Genomic DNA, 10686 nt, shown 5'->3' with positions numbered 1-10686 from the left:
CTCTTGGAAGACCAAAATTTATCTCATGCAGTTGAAATTTGGTACGTGATGTTAGTATATGGCCTCAAACACCCATGCAAAAATTGGTCGATATCGGTCATAATTATATATAGGCCCCATATAAACCGATCCCCAGATTTGACCTCCGGAGCACCTTGGAAGAGCAAAATTCTTCCCAGTCGGTTGAAATTTGGTACGTGATGTTAGTATAGCGTATCCAACAACCATGCAGGAATTGGTTCCTATCAGTCCATAATAATATATAGCGCCCATATAAACCGATCCCCAGATTTGACCTCCGGTGCCTTTTGGAGAAGCAAAATTCATCCGATCTGGTTGAAATTTGGTACGTGGTGGTGGTATATGATATTTAACAACCATGTGAGTTGAAATTTGTGGATGACAGTCTTTCGTAGAAGTTTCTACGCAATCCATGGTGGAGGGTACATACTATTCGGCCTGGCCGAACTTACGGCCGTATATACTTGTTTTTTCTGGTGTTAATTTTACTTTCACCCTATTTGGTCCCTTAAATTCTTTTCTGTCCAATAAACGTTAGCATTTTTGGTCACTGACATCATTTTAAAAATGTACACTCTGTAAAGACAAAATGAAGGCATGCTATTTTCTCAGAAAAGTGAACGCCATTAATTTTATTATCAAATTCCTCATTTTTTATCAACACTTCTCAAAAGTCGAAAACTGCAATCATATAATTAAAGTCTCGAAGATTATTTTCACTAAAATTTAAAATGCGCCCTAGGTTAGGTTATAGAGGATGATACCAAATCCGTAGTATGGAAAAATGGTGTCCACTTAGACCATGCTGGTCCATTGCAATTCCCCATGGTTGTGTCCTTCCTCTTCGACATCTGTCTTCCTCTGCCCTGGTCGGTCACATCTCCTTTACGGTTCTCTAGGTTTTCCATCCTGAAGCCTTGATAAATGCAAGTAGCATATATCCCTTAAATTACAGTCCCGTACATCAGTAATACCCTGAAAGAGAAAGGAGCCTAGTATCTTGTTTCTTCTAAAAGATAATGCCGGACACTGGAACAGAAAGTGTTTTCTGTAACCTCCGGGTCAAGGCACCGTCTACAAATATCATCGGCCATTAAGCCAATCCTTACCATATGCTTTCCAAGTGTATTGTGTCCTGTAATGATGCCTATCAACGGCCCCAAATCCTCTCTATTTGTCACCATTAGAAATCCTGAGTTCCTATTACTCTTGTCGTTCCATATCAGCTTGGTCTGCTCGCAACCCTCAGAGGAAGTCCATCGTTCCTTCCATAGTTCATCATATTTAGCATTGAGCCTGTAAGTATATAAAGATAGCGAGGGAAAAACGTCCGTGACGATGTTATCCGTGTGGCGTGCACCTTCCTTAGCCAGTACATCTGCCTCCTCATTGCCCCTTATTCCATAATGTCCAGGTACCCAGCACAGAGTTATATTATGCTGTTCAGCGAGAACCCTGAGTTTTCTACGACAGCGGCTGACTACCTTCGACGTTATGTTCGTATTATCCAATACCTTCATTGATGCCTGACTGTCGATGAAGGAGCAGATATCGCTTCTGAATATCGGCTTCATCAACAGGAGCTCCGCAGCAATATGAAGTACCTCCGCCTGAAAGATACTGCATGTGTTGTCCATTACATATGACTCCCTGATTCCAAGCTCCTCGCAACAGATACCACTGCCCGTGCCTTCAGCCATCTTCGATCCGTCCGTATAAATGTTCAGATCTCCAAAAAGTATGCGCTTTTCCTCTGAGTCATCTTTACTTAGGAAAATCAATCTTAGCTTGCCCGCATGTACATGCTGGGTCGCCATATAGTCCGTCCTTAAGCGCTGCCCAACCGAAGCGACAAGTTCCGTGTGCCTGCAGGCCGTGTTTCCGAGTAAGTCCAAGCTTTTCAGTCTCATGAATATCACCTCGGCTGTCTTCCTGATGTGTAGATCAAGCGGGCAAATTCCCATTAAAACCTCTAGAGCCGCAGTGGCCGTTGTCCTCATCGCACCAGTCATGTATATGGGAGCCGTTCTGCTTATCCTGCTGAATTTCTGTATATGGTTACGATGAATTTCTGTATATGGTTACGATGACGCCTTCATCTCCCAGAGTTACCCGACCAGCCTTTGGCACGCATAGAGTGCCGCATAGGCCTTCTTCTGACGGACTGCAGTATTTTCCAGCCAGACTCTAGTCCAATATAACTCCTAAGTATTTGGCTGATCTGGAGAGACTCAATCTCATCCCTTTACGTTGTGGGTCCTTATACCCGGTGGTTTTCCTTGCTGTAGTGAAGAGCACTAGCTCCGTCTTCGTTGGGTTAACGCTCAAGCCGCAGCCTCCTGCCCAGTCGGATAGAACCTGTAAAGCTTCACTCATTATATCTGAGATAGTGTCCAGAAATTTTCCTGACACCATCACAGCAGAGCACTAGCTCCGCCTTCTTTGGGTTAACGCTCAAGCCGCAGCCCCCTGCCCAGTCGGATAGAACCTGCAAAGCTTCACTCATTATATCTGAGATAGTGTTCAGAAATTTTCCTGATACCATCACAGCAATATCGTCCCTTTGGCGTGAAGAAAAGTAAGAATCTCATCTATTATGAGTATTTAGTCATAGTAACGGTGATATCACACCCCCTTGAAGTAGTCCTCTTGTCGTAGTCGCATTCCTTGTAGAGTTTACCAGTACCGATTCCATATTTCTATGAAGCAGCATCCACTCAATCCAGTCGATAATAAAATCACTCACACTATTCCTCTTAATTCTTGTATTATTGAAGGGCCCTTCAATATCAAGAAAGGCAGTGCCCTAAAACGCCACATAAGTGCTTTTAGGCCTTATCCGAATTTTTGAAAGATATAGTCAAACGTGGTCTGTGGTACAATGGTTAGTATGCGCACCTTGCATACATACAGTCGTGGGTTCAGCCCCTCATCTATAGAGTAAGGGAGCAACCGTGGTGTAATGGATACCATGTCCGTCATTCATACAAACGGAACAAGTGGTTAATCCAAGTTTCGACCGGACGCTCTAAAAACAAAGTCCTTAATACTTCATGGGAGATCTTGCCAGCTGATATAAATTTGAATAGTTGTAAGCAGTGCGTTGGTTTTTGGTCACCGAATTCTATGCCGCTTAGTATGCGCTTGATTTGATTTACTCCTGATTCGGTGTAGGAATCGGTTATGCGTTTCTTCATCGCATTGTATTTATTCGTCACTGATGTGTTCAACAATAAGTCCTTCGCAATAAAAGCTACTGAGGGATTCAAATTTGCGACGAGGTATTCATATTTGGTGGAGTCTTGCATTATTCCGTGAAGACGAAATGTAGCCTCATCTTGTAAGAACCATATGGCTGATGCTTTTTTCCAAAATGCTGGAAGTTTCGCGATTCTTGCGGATTCAATACCTATGTTGTCTGCAGGATGACTGCTGCTGTTTGTTGAATAGTTGTCTGTTGGCATCTCCGAAATAATCTTTTTTAGGGGTCTCCAAATTGTAGGTATTTTCTACAATTTAAATAAAAGTAATGTATTTGGAATTTCGATATCAAAACGAAACTGAAAAATTTATTTTTAAAATTTAATTTGTTTAATTTTGTTATTTGGAATAAATTTAAAAAAACCTTTTTTTTCCAAAATCGTATAAATACAAGAGGCGGTGATCTTTTCCCTTATCATGCAGTGTTGCCTGATTCTATATTTGGTTCAATAGCATGGGCCCTCCTTTTTATTGTCTAGTCCACATAAAATTCCATCTCTTCTCTAAGTGGTGAAATCACTTAGTGAAGCTTTGAAACACTGAATATACTGTTTGTTTTTCGTAGACTTGGGATTGAACCCATGACCGTTTGAATACAAGGAGGGTGTGTAAACAATTGCACCACATTAGCTCTTGGATTAAATATCAACAATCTTCAAACATAGTCTAAGATAATTTGTAAAGATGTTGTATCCCTGATTTATATTTTATACCCACCACCATACGATGGTGATGATGGTATAATTAGTTTCTCATTTCGAGTGTAATTTATCGAAATATTTGTCTCAGATCCCATAAAGTATATTTATTCTGAGTCGATCTAGCAATGACCAACCGTCTGTGGAAATCTCGCCACCTTGTTACTGACACGAGCTATCAGCTGCAAGAATTCGAGAGTTGTTTATGAAATTAAATTATTAACATATTTGTTTAACTTATTATATGATCGCTTATATCCGTATAACGGATTTGCAAATAAAGAAGAAGAAACATGTTTAAAGAGCAAAATGTTATTTTTGGACGGTGAACATAGAACATGCTTGTAAATTGTAAAATTCACTAGCATAACATTCCAGTTGATATCGCGGTTTCTATAGAAAATTTGGTCAAAATTCTATTTCTAAAGAAAATTTTGTCAAAATTTTATTTCTACAGAAAATGTTGTCAAAATTCTATTTCTAAAGAAAATTTTGTCAAAATTTTATTTCTATAGAAAATTTTTTCAAAATTTTATTTCGATAAAAATATTTTGTCAAAATTTTATTTCTATAGAAAATTTTATAAAAATTTTATTTCTATAGAAAATTTTGTCAAAATTTTATTTCTAAAGAAAATTTTGTCAAAATTTTATTTCTATAGAAAATTGTATATCTATAGAAAATTTTATAAAAATTTTATTTCTATAGAAAATTTTGTCAAAATTTTATTTCTATAGAAAATTTTGTCAAAATTTTATTTGTATAGGAAATTTTGTCAAAATTTTATTTCTATAGAAAATTTTGTCAAAATTTTATTTCTATAGAAAATTTTATCAAAATTTTATTTCTATAGAAAATTTTGTCAAAATTTCTTTTCTATAGGAAATTTTGTCAAAATTTTATTTCTATGAAAATTTTGTCAAAATTTTATTTCTATAGAAAATTTTGTCAAAATTTTATTTCTATAGAAAATTTTGTCAAAATTTTATTTCTATAAAAAATTTTGTAAAAATTTTATTTTTATAGAAAATTTTGTCAAAATTTTATTTCTATAAAAAATTTTGTAAAAATTTTATTTCTATAGAAAATTTTGTCAAAATTTTATTTCTATATTTTATTTCTATCAATGGGATTATTTTCCAAAAACCGTATCCAAATAATTTGAAAGTGTTCCTGGAAAAAAATTAACACTAATTTTGGTCAAATATTTGCCTAGTGTGTGACCGCACCCTAAGGCGTATCCCCCATATAAACAGATCCCAAGACTTGAGATTTGACTTCGTTCGATTTTATCTCTCTCCTATTAGTTATTCGTTTGTTATATAGTACTCAATCTAATACATTCACTCTTAAGTTATCCTTTATACAGCATTACATACAGAAAACAAGCAAAAAACGTTGTCGTACTAAATGTATTTTTATAGAATTTAGGTCTTTGCTAGTCTTACTGCAATTAATTACTGTAAAGTAGTCCATAATAGGGGACAGTGTGAACTCAGGAATTAAAAAAAATATATTTGGCATTTTAAAAAAGCCTACAACTTTAAAAATTAAATTGTTAAAAATTTACATTAATTGCATATTTATGAATTTTATTGAAAGGTTTTTCTTTTTGTTTCTCTTTTTAGGTAAGTCACAGTAACCTACGATGAAAGAAAAATTGGTTTGCCAAGATGTAAAAATATTCGCTGGAAATGTCATATAGAAATAAGGTATTGTTGCAAAATATCCTCACCAGACCACAATAAATATTTTTATACCCTCCTCCAAAGGATGGGGGGTATATTCACTTTGTCATTCCGTTTGTAACATATCGAAATATTGCTCTAAGACCCCGTAGTATAGGTATAAAATTTATGTGAATGTACAGTTTTTTTATTTTTATTTTTTTTTTGTCAAGAAATAAAGAATAATTGAAATAAATTTTACGGCATTTTGTAGGACTCAATAGACGGTTTTTATTAAGCAAATAAAGGATACTCTTAAGTTGTAATCATGCACTCGGTTTTGCTCCCCACTGTATATATGGCAGCTACACTGAAAAAAACTGTGAACCCACCATGAAGAAACCTTTCGGTTAATTTTAGAAAATTTTGAATATTTTTAGAAAATTGTAAATAAAAACGGTATTACAAACAATATAAAAATTCCATGAACTAAAATAAAGTTAAATTGGCTTTAGTGTAATAGTGGGATTACTTTTTTTTTTTGAGTGTATATCTAAATTTTATCCGATTTTTTCTAAATTCAATAGCGTTCGTCATTGTGCCCACAAAACACCAAAAATAGGTTAATAATCCTGCGACCAACACAAAATATGGACAGACGGACGGATGGACGGACGGACCGACACCAAGCGCTAGATCGACTCAGGAGGTTTTTCTGAGTCGATCGGTATAAATTTTATGGGGTCTAAAATCAATATTTCTGATAGGCAAATTTTTTCTAAAAAAAAGTAAAAGTAAAAAAAATTGTTCTTTATTCCAAATTTGAAGAGTTTTTTATCTTAAATCCAAAGATTCAATATTTCATTGAATTTAAGGACGATTTATTTAAATCAAAAATGTGGTTCTTTACTTTAAAGAAAATATGACTTAGTTCAAAGGCATAACAGGTTGGCTGATAAGTCCCCGGTCTGACACATAGATGGCGTCGCCTGTATTAAATGCCTTCAAATGATTCGTGTCAAAATTTGCCGTCTGTAAGTCAATTAGTTTGTGAGATAGAGCGTCTTTTGTGAAGCAACTTTTGTTATTGTGAAAAAATGGAAAAAAAAGGAATTTCGTGTTTTGCTAAAATACTGTTTTCTGAAGGGAAAAAATAACGTGGAAGCAAAAACTTGGCTTGATAATGAGTTTCCGGACTCCGCCCCAGGGAAATCAACAATAATTGATTGGTATGCAAAATTCAAGCGTGGTGAAATGAGCACGGAGGACGGTGAACGCAGTGGACGCCCGAAAGAGGTGGTTATCGACGAAAACATCAAAAAAATCCACAAAATGATTTTGAATGACCGTAAAATGAAGTTGAACGAGATAGCAGAGGCCTTAAAGATATCAAAGGAACGTGTTGGTCATATCCCTCATCAATATTTGGATATGCGGAAGCTCTGTGCAAAATGGGTGCCGCGCGAGCTCACATTTGAGCAAAAACAACAACGTGTTGATGATTCTGAGCGGTGCTTGCAGCTGTTAACTCGTAATACACCCGAGCTTTTCCGTCGATATGTGACAATGAATAAAACATGGCTCCATCACTACACTCCTGAGTCCAATCGACAGTCGGCTGAGTCGACAGCGAGGAGGGACGCAAATTTCCAAAATTTGTTTCTTAACCCTCTATCACTTATGAACTCCGATTTGTATGATTTTTTGTATTGGAGATGATAACAAAAAAAAATAAAAAATAAATAAAAATAAAATACACGTATTTTTTAATTTTCATTTATTTTTATACCCTCCACCATAGGATGGGGGTATATTAACTTTGTCATTCCGTTTGTAACACATCGAAATATTGCTCTAAGACCTCATAAAGTATATATATTCTGGGTCGTGGTGAAATTCTGAGTCGATCTGAGCATGTCCGTCCGTTTGTTGAAATCACGCTAACTTCCGAACGAAACAAGCTATCGACTTGAAACTTCGCACAATTAGTTGTTATTGATGTAGGTCAGATGGTATTACAAATGGGCCATATCGGTCCACTTTTACGTATAGCCCCCATATAAACGGACCCCCAAATTTGGCTTGCGATTGCTCTAAGAGAAGCAAATTTCATCCGATCCGGCTGAAATTTAGTACATGGTGTTAGTATATAGTCTCTAACAACCATGCAAAAATTGATCCATATCGGTCCACTTTTACGTATAGTCCCCATATAAACGGACCCCCAAATTTGGCTTGCGATTGCTCTACGAGAAGCAAATTTCATCCGATCCGGCTGAAATTTGGTACATGGTATTAGTATATGGTCTCTAACAACCATGCAAAAATTAGTCCATATCGGTCCATAATTATATATAGCCCCCATATAAACCGATCCCCCGAAGTGGCTTGCGGAGCCAATTCGGGGGATCGGTTTCAAATTTCATCCGATCCGGCTGAAATTTGATACATAGTGTTGGTATATGTTCTCTAATGACCATGCAAAAATTGGTCCACATCGGCCCATAATTATATATAGCCCCATATAAACCGATTTGAACTCCGGAGCCTCTTAGAGGAGCAAAAGTCATCCGATCCGATTGAAATATTGTACGTGGTGTTAGTATATTGTCTCTAAAAACCATGCCAAAATTGGTCCATATCGGTCCATAATTATATATAGCCCCAATATAAATCGATCCCCAGATTTGCCCTCCGGAGCCTCTTGGAGGAGCAAAATTCATCCGATCAGGTTGAAATTTGGAACATGGTGTTAGTATAAGGCCACTAATAACCATGCCAAAATTGGTCCATATCGGTTCATAATTATACATAGCCCCCATATAAATCGATCATCAGATTTGACCTCCGGAGCCTGTTGGAAGACCAAAGTTCATCTGATTCAGTTGAAATTTGGTACGTGGTGTTAATATATGGCCTCAAACTCCCATGCAAAAATTGGTCGAAATCGGTTCATAATTATATATAGCCCCCATATAAGCCGATCCCCAGATTTGACCTCCGAAGCCTCTTAGAGGAGCAAAATTCATCCGATCCGGTTGAAATTTGGTACGTGGTGTTAGTATATGGTCTCTAATAACCATGCTAGAATTAGTCCATATCGGTCCATAATTATATATAGCCCCCATATAAATCGATCCCCAGATTTGTCCTCCGGAGCCTCTTGGAGGAGCAAAATTCATCCGATCAGGTTGAAATTTGGAACATGGTGTTAGAATGTGGTCTCTAACAAACACGCAAGAATTGGTCCATATCGGTCCATAATTATATATAGCCCCCATATAAACCGTTCCCCAGATTTGATCTCCGGAGCCTCTTGGAGGAGCAAAATTCATCCGATCCGGTTGAAATTTGCAACGTGGTGTTAGTATAAGGCCGCTAATAACCATGCCAAAATTGGTCCATATCGGTTCTAATCATGGTTGCCACTCGAACCAAAAATAATCAACCAAATATTTATTTTTATAGAAAACATTGTCAAAATGTTATTTCTACAAAATTTTTGTCAAAAATTTTATTTCTATAGAAAATTTTGTCAAAATGTAATTTCTATAGAAAATTTTGTCAAAATTTTATTTCTGTAGAAAATTTTGTCAAAATTTTATTTCTATAGAAAATTTTGTCAAAATTTTATTTCTATACAAAATTAGTATATGGTCTCTAACAACCATGCAAAAATTAGTCCATATCGGTCCATAATTATATATAGCCCCCATATAAACCGATCCCCCGAAGTGGCTTGCGGAGCCAATTCGGGGGATCGGTTTCAAATTTCATCCGATCCGGCTGAAATTTGATACATAGTGTTGGTATATGTTCTCTAATGACCATGCAAAAATTGGTCCACATCGGCCCATAATTATATATAGCCCCATATAAACCGATCACCAGATTTGACCTCCGGAGCCTCTTAGAGGAGCAAAAGTCATCCGATCCGATTGAAATTATGTACGTGGTGTTAGTATATTGTCTTTAACAACCATGCCAAAATTGGTCCATAGCGGTGCATAATTATATATAGCCCCCATATAAATCGATCCCCAGATTTGTCCTCCGGAGCCTCTTGGAGGAGCAAAATTCATCCGATCAGGTTGAAATTTGGAACATGGTGTTAGAATGTGGTCTCTAACAAACACGCAAGAATTGGTCCATATCGGTCCATAATTATATATAGCCCCCATATAAACCGTTCCCCAGATTTGATCTCCGGAGCCTCTTGGAGGAGCAAAATTCATCCGATCCGGTTGAAATTTGCAACGTGGTGTTAGTATAAGGCCACTAATAACCATGCCAAAATTGGTCCATATCGGTTCATAACTATACATAGCCCCCATATAAATCGATCACCAGATTTGACCTCCGGAGCCTGTTGGAAGACCAAAGTTCATCTGATTCAGTTGAAATTTGGTACGTGGTGTTAATATATGGCCTCAAACTCCCATGCAAAAATTGGTCGAAATCGGTCCATAATTATATATAGCCCTCATATAAGCCGATCCCCAGATTTGACCTCCGAAGCCTCTTAGAGGAGCAAAATTCATCCGATCCGGTTGAAATTTGGTACGTGGTGTTAGTATATGGTCTCTAATAACCATGCTAGAATTAGTCCATATCGGTCCATAATTATATATAGCCCCCATATAAATCGATCCCCAGATTTGTCCGCCGGAGCCTCTTGGAGGAGCAAAATTCATCCGATCAGGTTGAAATTTCGAACATGGTGTTAGAATGTGGTCTCTAACAAACACGCAAGAATTGGTCCATATCGGTCCATAATTATATATAGCCCCCATATAAACCGTTCCCCAGATTTGATCTCCGGAGCCTCTTGGAGGAGCAAAATTCATCCGATCCGGTTGAAATTTGCAACGTGGTGTTAGTATAAGGCCGCTAATAACCATGCCAAAATTGGTCCATATCGGTCTATAGTTATATATAACCGATCCCCAAACACACAAAAATTGGTCCATATCGGTTCTAATCATGGTTGCCACTCGAACCAAAAATAATCAACCAAATATTTATTTTTATAGAAAACA

The sequence above is a fragment of the Haematobia irritans genome, chromosome 3, assembly GCF_050003625.1.
Source record: "Haematobia irritans isolate KBUSLIRL chromosome 3, ASM5000362v1, whole genome shotgun sequence".
NCBI classification, from domain to species: domain Eukaryota; kingdom Metazoa; phylum Arthropoda; class Insecta; order Diptera; family Muscidae; genus Haematobia; species Haematobia irritans.
Note: the sequence above shows the minus strand (reverse complement) of the source record.